Source organism: Malurus melanocephalus, unplaced genomic scaffold, assembly GCF_030028575.1.
Source record: "Malurus melanocephalus ecotype Western Australia unplaced genomic scaffold, MMel_1.1 scaffold_636, whole genome shotgun sequence".
NCBI lineage: Eukaryota > Metazoa > Chordata > Aves > Passeriformes > Maluridae > Malurus > Malurus melanocephalus.
This window is the reverse complement of record NW_026623868.1, coordinates 340,095-348,465: the sequence shown is the minus strand read 5'-3', so window position 1 is coordinate 348,465 and position 8,371 is coordinate 340,095. Positions and strand designations below refer to the sequence as shown.

Sequence of the window (8,371 nt, the reverse complement as noted above, 5' to 3'; positions counted from 1 at the left end):
AAAAAAAAAAAAAAAAAAGGTGAATAGGCCCGGCAGAGCCAGCACAGTGAATGCTCGACGCTGTCTTAAGTGATTACATGATGTTGTGCCACCCCCTCTCATTGAGTTATCTTTACACTGCTTTTGTCTCCTCTAATTGAAGCCGATGAGGTGCTAATTGGTTGCTTTTTTAAAAAAGCACTACTTAAGCACTGGCAAACAGAGTAAGACAGCGTGAGGGGAGTTAATGAGGGCTTAGCAGAAAAAAAAAAAAAAAAAAAAAAAAAAAAAAAGACCCACCGAGACCAACCAACCGACCCACCTACCGACCGAACGACCTCAAAACCCCGACCCAAACCTAAACCGCCCCCCGTTGTTCGAAACTAAACCGAGATGAGAAATTACTGCATTGGGAAATGGCTGTGAGGATTTGAGCTTTGGGAGAGAAAGAGGCACTTCTAGCGCTCAATGACTGCCCACAATTTGGCCAGCATCCTTGGCACCTCAAGGTGTACCCAGGCACCGGTGCCTGAGCAGCTGTGGGAGACGGGTCACTGCAGCCACCCAACAGGTGAGGCTGCACTGCCTGCACCCCACCAAAGCCAAGCTTGGCAGATTAAACAGGCTAGAAAGGTTTCTAGTTCAAAATAATAGATTTTTTTTGCTTTTTAAGCGAGGCAGAAACATGTTAGAAAGGCTTGTGTTGTGTCTAACAGCTTCTACCTGCAGGCAATGTCATTCCTTCGGGAGAAATGCTTTTGCTCTGGTGTTTGTGTATCCCCCAGGAAAACAGGGAAAACAGGTTTGGAAGCAGGGGAGGCTGGCATGGAGCACTTCCCCACCAGCGACTGCAATTCCCTTTGTCCCCGTACCACAGCACCGGGAAAGAAAGGAAAGCGGGAACACCTATTCAAMTGGACATCATTGCTTCTGGATGATCTTCAACAAAGGGCCTTGTGTTGAAAAATACATTTGTAAAGTGTTCCCTTTAAAAATGTTTCCATGCTTAGGCCGGTGGTAAGCTTGTATTTTTAAACGACACTTAATATAGTTACTGAATAACTGACAACATTTGAAATAACAACTTGGATGTGGAAATACCCCGAAATAATTCCGAGAGCTTTTTCAAAATGACACTGCAAATGCCTATGTTAAACACAATTCTTCATCGTTTCTGAATTTGTTTACATCCAATCTAGGCACACGTGTCGGCATAGGATGTTTTTTCACATTCTGTTTGTCCAAGCAAGCAACACCTTTAGGGCTCTGGGAAGAGGCTGCCCGGTGATGACAGGTTCAGAGTCTCTGGCACAGGCTCACGACCAACAGACAATTCTCGAAAGTCTTCAAAATCCATCGGATAAGCAGTTTCCTATTGGACAAAAAGAGAAAAGCTGAGCTGAAACGCCTCCAGTCAGCTCAGGAAGAAAACGACCCTTTCGCTAGGACAATTTCAATTATGTCTTTATGTAGGAGAGCAGTAAAGCATCGGGACTCCCCTTTACCTCACCTTTTTTTTTTCACTTTTTTTTCTGTGTATAACCAGTTAGAAAAACCGATTAGTTTACAAACAGTTCCTTGGGCTTCTGTTTTGCTTGCTAATTCGTAGGTCTATTCACATTCTAAACTGGATTCTTTTCACTCTAATGCATGGTCATTGTTTTGATGAACAACATGCTTTGGTTTTGGTTGTCAAGAAAAGGAGGGACTTCTTGCTAGCTTCTAGAAAGAAACTTCCTAGTGAACAAAGCTACAGCTGATTTCTCAAAATGCACTCCCTGAGCCATCCGGGCAGAAAATGGCCAAGAAAGATGCAAAACTGAAAATCCTGCTTTTTCCTGCAGAGGCAGCAAGTAGTTCTGTGGTCCCAAAGCTCGTGGAATGTCACATGCCAAATCACCTTTGTAATTAGTGTTGCACTTGCTAGAGCAGAGCATCTTTTGATTTCTGCTGGAACCTGAGGGCATTTTCAGGCCATCTCATCTGCAGCTCCTATCATCAGTGGCCAATAAATCTCATCTTGGACCTCAGAAGGAATTTGGCAGCTATCCCTGCAGGAGAGGTGGCCGATGGCAGCCTATCCATCGGCTGCCGACATCGACAGAGCTGAAGAAAGCGAGCGGCGGACGAGAGGCTGGGAAGTGAACCCCCCTTGCCTCTCCCTGTCCTCCTCCCTGCTGCTTTGTCTCATAGTCTGAAAATGGCTTTTCCTCAATTTTGATCCCTCTGGCAATGTTAGTTCGGTAAGAATTCACTCGGGGTGATGTTTAATAAGCAAGTCCTTTTACAAACTCCATTTGAAGGCAAAAAGCACGAGGAGTGACAGGAAAGGACTCGGTGTGGGTGTGTCTGTGTCTCAGTTCCCCTTAGTTCCACACGTTTCTTCCTGGTATTTTCAGAGAGCTCTTAACAAAACTCAATCGAAGGGGACTTTTCTCTGACCAGTTATTCCTTTGCGTGCCAAAGTCACCGAGAGCTCCTTCCTATTCACATCCAGAAATGAAAGAGAAAAGCGTCAGCGATGTGCTTGCGCTGAAAATCATCTGGATGGTTCTCTGTTCGTCAACAGATTTATTAGGGATTGTGCCCTGTATTGCCCTTTCCACTGAGACTGGGACTCCTCTATAAAGAAACAATGAAGAGCCTGGAAACACAGGCAGAGCTGAGGGAAGGCCTGTGGTTAGGAGAAAGAGAAATGTACAGGGAAAGGCAAACAGCAAAGGAAGGGAGGGGAGGTAAAACAAGGGAGAAAGCAGAAGAATAGCAGAGGCAAGGCTCCAAGTCTGGGGGAGACATCTGACAAATGACAGGGACTCRTCACACAGCCTGAAGAGAGGCAGCAGTGAGAAACTGGGGCGGTTGAAGCTGCACTGAGAATCACACGAGCAGCTCACGCAGAGGCTGCACTCTAGAAACCAAAGTTCAAAGGCAAGGATGCTTCCATGGTTTTTATGGCTCACTTCTGGGTCACCCGATTGAAAAGTTTCTCAACTGGAAAACTCCTAATGTACGAAGAGGTTTCATTGTTTTTAAATCTGTTTGTCTCATCCCTGCTTGAGATAAACATGAATGGCCCCAACTGTTCATTTTAACAAAATTACAACAGGAAAGAACCATTCAGCACCACAGAAAGGCACGTGAGGAGAGGGGGCTCTTACTGAAGAGGAAAGTGAGGGTGGTGCAGTTTCATTCCATCTCATCCCGTCCTATCTCCGGTCACTACCAAAATAGTAATTGCCGGCCGAGGCTTCTCCAGGCCAAATCCGGACCATGGCATTTGATTTTCCCAAGCCCGTTAAGCTCTTTGCAGTTCACCGAGTGGATTTAGCCACCCGGTTCATGCATCCTTTTGAAATCTACCCTGTTATACTAAGGGGGCTACAAAAGGCACGATGCCCTTTATTAATAGACGCCTACCCATTATTTTTAAGATTTAGCCTTGATCCAGGAATAATAATTATCAAATTGTGTCTCAAAAAGAAAAAAAAAAAACCTGAGATGGCATCCTCACGAATCTCACGTAGAGAGGCTATAGCCTCGTTGGCATTCTATCCGGGTACTAGGCAGTTGGAAGAAAAGCAAAGCATCCGCTACAATTTTGCATAAATTCTCCTCGCTACCTGAGAGCAAAGAAGCCAAATTGCTTTCTGGGTTTTGGGGCGGTTTGTTTGCTGGGGTTGTTGTTTTGGGTCGATGGCTCTGTTGTTTGCCGGTTTGGTTTGGAATATTGCAAGGGACTCGGCATTCGATTGGCAGTGCTGTGCCTTCCTTAATCTGCTCTCTGCCAACGTGAGAAGCCTCCCTTTCCTGACCGGTTGCGTTTTAAGCTCTCTCCTCATTCCAGCGCTCTCCTTTGGTCACACTTTTCTGCGAGCGACAGATTCATTGCACACTCCTTTGGGCTAGCCGCTGGCTCAGACTGTCCCAAACAGCTGCCAGCCCACCCACAGCACATTTGTAACTTTTATTGAAAGTAAATGTTTGAGAGAGCACAGCATTTCAATTCCCCCAGTGGAAACAGATAGCCTAAAGTAAAACTACCTGCTTTTATGCCAAAGCTACACAGAAGACAAGCAGAGATCAGATGGCCTCTAAAATTGCCCTAATGTATACATCCACATCCTTCCAAAAAGCACAAAGGCCCAAACTTAGAGGCGCCTGTATTCCTGCCAGGAGAATGCCCCGGCTGTTACAGAATATCCTGCAGCATTAATGTCATCCGATTGTCACACAAAGCGGAGGATGCTTGTTCGTTTTAAAGATAGCTTTTACAAATGCCTGTGCAATTCTTCCTCTCAAAGAGCTATGGTCCAAGTGAACTGAGAAAGCAGCAGATATCTAATGGGTCATTCCTCCTCTCTGTACTCTCTAATACTCCTCTGGCACAGTAATTTCATTCCCAAACGTTCCTTATGTCACACAGAACAAAACAATGTGAGATTCCATTTTGAAATATTAACATGTTTTACTAAATCCATCTATTTTGCTACAGATGAGCTGCTTGGATATTTTATCCATGGCCATGGCATTTATGTGTTTGCCCTGTCAAATCTCCCGTGGGATTGTTTCCCAGAGCCTAAAGCCCCATGAATGGGTTACACCCTGAGCTCTTCTAATAGCCGTCTTGCTTTTCGGTGGTGTGCTAAATCCCCCCGGGTGATTTCACTCTGACATTGTTCCACAGGTAGCAAGCTCCAGGCAGGACTCGCCTCAGGGGGCAAAGAACGCCTGGCGCAGGGTGCGCGTGTCAGCAACGGCAGCTGACGCAAATGGCGACACCTGCACGCCGGGAAGCTGCGAAATCCGTCGGTGCTGACCGAGGTATTTTGGGGTGGTCGAGCGTCATTGTTTTGGACTTCTCTCGACCTCACTAAGCGGAACGCAGCCGCTGCCGGTAAGCTTCGTCTGTAGTGTTTGCGGTGATACCTAGCTCTGCGGGCATTTGTTTTCTCTCATCGAATCGTTAAATGGCAATGCAGCCGTTAGTTTGCCTTGCCCAATTCGAATAGATTTTGTGGCCAGTAAGTACTCCCAGTTCATTAAGTGCCTGACCTCAGCATTAACACCCTCTCTGCTCAGGTTGCCTTGGAAACAGAGCTTCCTGTGCGTAATCCAAGCTTATCTAGCTCTTTATCCTACATGTGACCCTTAATTACTTGCTAAATTAGAATGGTTTTCTGAAAATCACAAGAGGAGGTTAATACGTTCTTCCAGAGCTGGTCAAGCTAAGATGACACTAAATTCACAGGGAATTCAAATTCCCTGATCCCTGAAGGCGTCTCTTTCAGAAGGAAGATGAACTTTCCCAATGGGAGGCAGTGTGCCATGATAATGCTCCTGTCACTCACTTTCCTTGCCTAGCTTGTCCAGCCCCAGCTTAATCCAGTGTGAACAACAGACTAAGTAAATATCAGGTTGATTAATTATGGTGCAAGATTCAGTAACAGCCTGTCTTCTGTAATTAACATTGTAATTGAAAGTAAGTAATACGCTGCATACACGGAATCCTGGCCTAGGAGGAGGAACGAGGGAGAATTCTTGAGGCTGTGACGGGGAGATGAAGCATATAAAAACAGGGCTCAAAATATTCATTGTCTCTTTAAAATTGTGGTACATTGTAAGAATTTTTTCAGTCAGAAAAAGGTTTCTTTGAAGACTGGACTTGATGATCTTAGAGGTATTTGCCAATCTTAATAATTCTATTATTCTAAAAAGAAAAACTTACTTCAAGATGAAATCAGGTTGGATTCTTGAAATATGGCTTACAGTTTGTGAAAACCCACTTTCCCTTCACTGCTTTGACAAACACATCATGAGAAAATGCTCTCTAATATGCCCAGTGCTTTTCCTATCCATTGTTTCCAGTGGCAAAAACTCAAAGACAGTGAGTCTTTGGCTTCTTTCAGTGGCTTTATAAAGCTGTGCTAAAGCTCAAATGCTAAGGCATGGTCTCAGGAAAAAAAAAAAAAAAACCCAATTTAAATCCTCTGTGACTGCCACACAGCATTTAATTAACTACACAGAAAATCCAACGCAAAAATCCCAGTCTGTTTCCCAGTCTGTAGCAGGAAAATAATTCTGCCTCTGTAAAAAGGCTTGCCTTTGGGGACATTTTATAAAAATCATGGATTAATCACCAACACAGGGAGAGACCGGACAGGTCCTCCAGGTACGGCCACGGCCACTTGCATTTCTGCTCAGAATCCTCAAGTTCGACACAAAACACCTCAGAGGTTTATTAGCCTAAGCCGTGGTTCGCCCCACACCCTTTAGAACGGTTCACTCATTGGAGCCCCATTTGTTTTCTCTTTTCTTACCTCTGTCCTTTCCAGTGTGGGTTTGTCAATGTGTCCAAACACTCAGACCATTGGAGGTTGAARGAGAGACTTGTAGCTGCTGCATATTCACAGGGATTTTTACTTCCCTGATGAGATCTGTGGAAAACATGATGGGATTTTTATAAGACTAATGACAGAGAAATTATACCATCTATTTCCAGGTAGGATTTGAGACAATTCAGGTATTTCATTTCTTGTGATTGTACAGAATTGTGATTATGCAGATTACGATCCTGTCAATGCTCTCAATCCCTGCCAATCTAAGTGGATTTCAGGCCAGCGAGCCATTTTCCATTCTCTATTTGCTGAGGCTTTGAATTCAAATCTAACTTTCAGGATAGAATTCAATTAAGTTTTTATAAATAGGAAATATTTTTTGTTTTCTCTAGTGAGCTCATGGAGCAAAATGACTTGAAGAGACAGTTCCCTATCTTAACTGCTAATATGTGTAAGTCTTTTTGAGTCTCTGGATGACAGTTTTCCCGCTGTCCCAGTGGATCATAGGGCAGCTTTGCATGCCTGGGAATGAGACTTTTAAATAAGTTTCCATTTGCGAAGGAGATTTTAGAAATCCTCCGCGGACAATTGCTAACACAGCTTCTCTGCTGGTGCCTGTAAGCAGCAGAATTTCAGCCTGCTTTCACCTGTGTGGGCGAATGGGTAAGAGAGAATTTGTTTCAAGGTCGGTGCTTTTGGGTTTCTAGTCTCCTTCGGCGTGGTTCTGTTATTTTACTGGCATCGGTTCCAAGCTTACTGCCAAATGTGGGAAACAGACAGGACAGGGCCTCAGGCTGCTCTATTTGGACCTCTGAAGCACACACCATTTTATCCTCCTGAAGTAATTATAGAATTTCACCTCAAACATTACTTTTCAAATCCTTAAAGAAAAGAACAGCTGAGTTTTCTCTGTCTAGATAGCTGCACAGGAGAGACTATCAATTCCCCTGACATCTCCCACATATGTTTTGTACTCTACAAAACCAAAATAGATTCACAAAATAGGGATGTTTTGGAATATTGTTGGATGGAAGATACCATACAAAACAAGCATTAAACACTTCTTTCTCTACTAAAACAAGTATTAACTGTTCAAGAATACTCAATGTGCTTACATATAGAAGTTCTTCTAAAATTTCTCTCAGAAATATTTTGCTTGCCAAGTCTCATTTGGTCAACATATTCACTTACTCCTTTGTGCAGGTGAAAAAGTGAGATTGTCAGGTTTGACTTTCATCCACGCTGAAGAAAATGTGTGCCATTTTAAAAAAAGGAACTTAATCTCTCCTGAATGCCTCTGAGATCATCCTCTTCTTTAGCAGGCTCTGAACCTACTTACTGAGTCTTAAATTGCTCATACTCGCAGATTAAGCAGAAGAAGGGATGTCAGAAACAAACGGGTATGAAAAGTGTAGAACAAAACCCGGGGGTGTAAGGAAACTGAAAAAAAAAAACCACTCCTGATAATTTTCTTCTGCAATAAGGCCGTAAGGTTGTTAAGTGAAAACGGAGAGAGTGAGAAAGGAAGCTCTTAACTGTTGGTTCAGTCCTTCAATTAACTTTGAGCCAAGCCCTGCTCTCTGACGCTGCACACTGACGAACACCCATGTTTCTCACCTCGGCCGTGTCGGGGACCCTGTCACCACTGTCAGCTGGCACGGTCGGGGCCTGCCTGTCCCCTGAGGTTTGCTTTTCTCATCTCTACGGAAGGCTGGCCTCTCATCGTGTGAGAAACAGCGTGGATGTTCCTGCGGGACCTCCGACTGCTCCGCAAATGAACTGAAAAGAGCGCGTGCCAGCGCGATCTTTGTTAAGAAAGTAACATTGAGGGCAAAGAACAGATTATTTGTCCTTCGGGCGCTGCGCACCGTTAGCGGCTCGCAGCCGAGAGGCCGTAAGAATGCGGCGGACCCGCACAGCCCCGGAGCACCCCGGCGCCCGCAGCAACTCGGAAACGGGCCGGAAGGAACCGGGACGGAGGCCGCGCTCCCGCCGTGCCCCGCGGCCACGCACCGGGGGCGGGAACGCGACAGGAGCCCGCCCGCTCCCCCGCCCGC

General features: G+C 45.1%; 1 long non-coding RNA gene across 1 annotated transcript; it reads right to left on the bottom strand.

The window, feature by feature from the left end:
• Positions 1 to 6: 6 nt before the first annotated feature.
• Positions 7 to 8,319, bottom strand: LOC130583867 (uncharacterized). The gene is made up of 3 exons (XR_008966458.1): positions 7,932 to 8,319; positions 6,297 to 6,413; positions 7 to 1,351 (listed from the first exon to the last, which is right to left on the bottom strand). It is a non-coding gene; the product is annotated as an uncharacterized LOC130583867 (long non-coding RNA).
• Between the last annotated feature and the right edge of the window lie 52 nt (positions 8,320 to 8,371).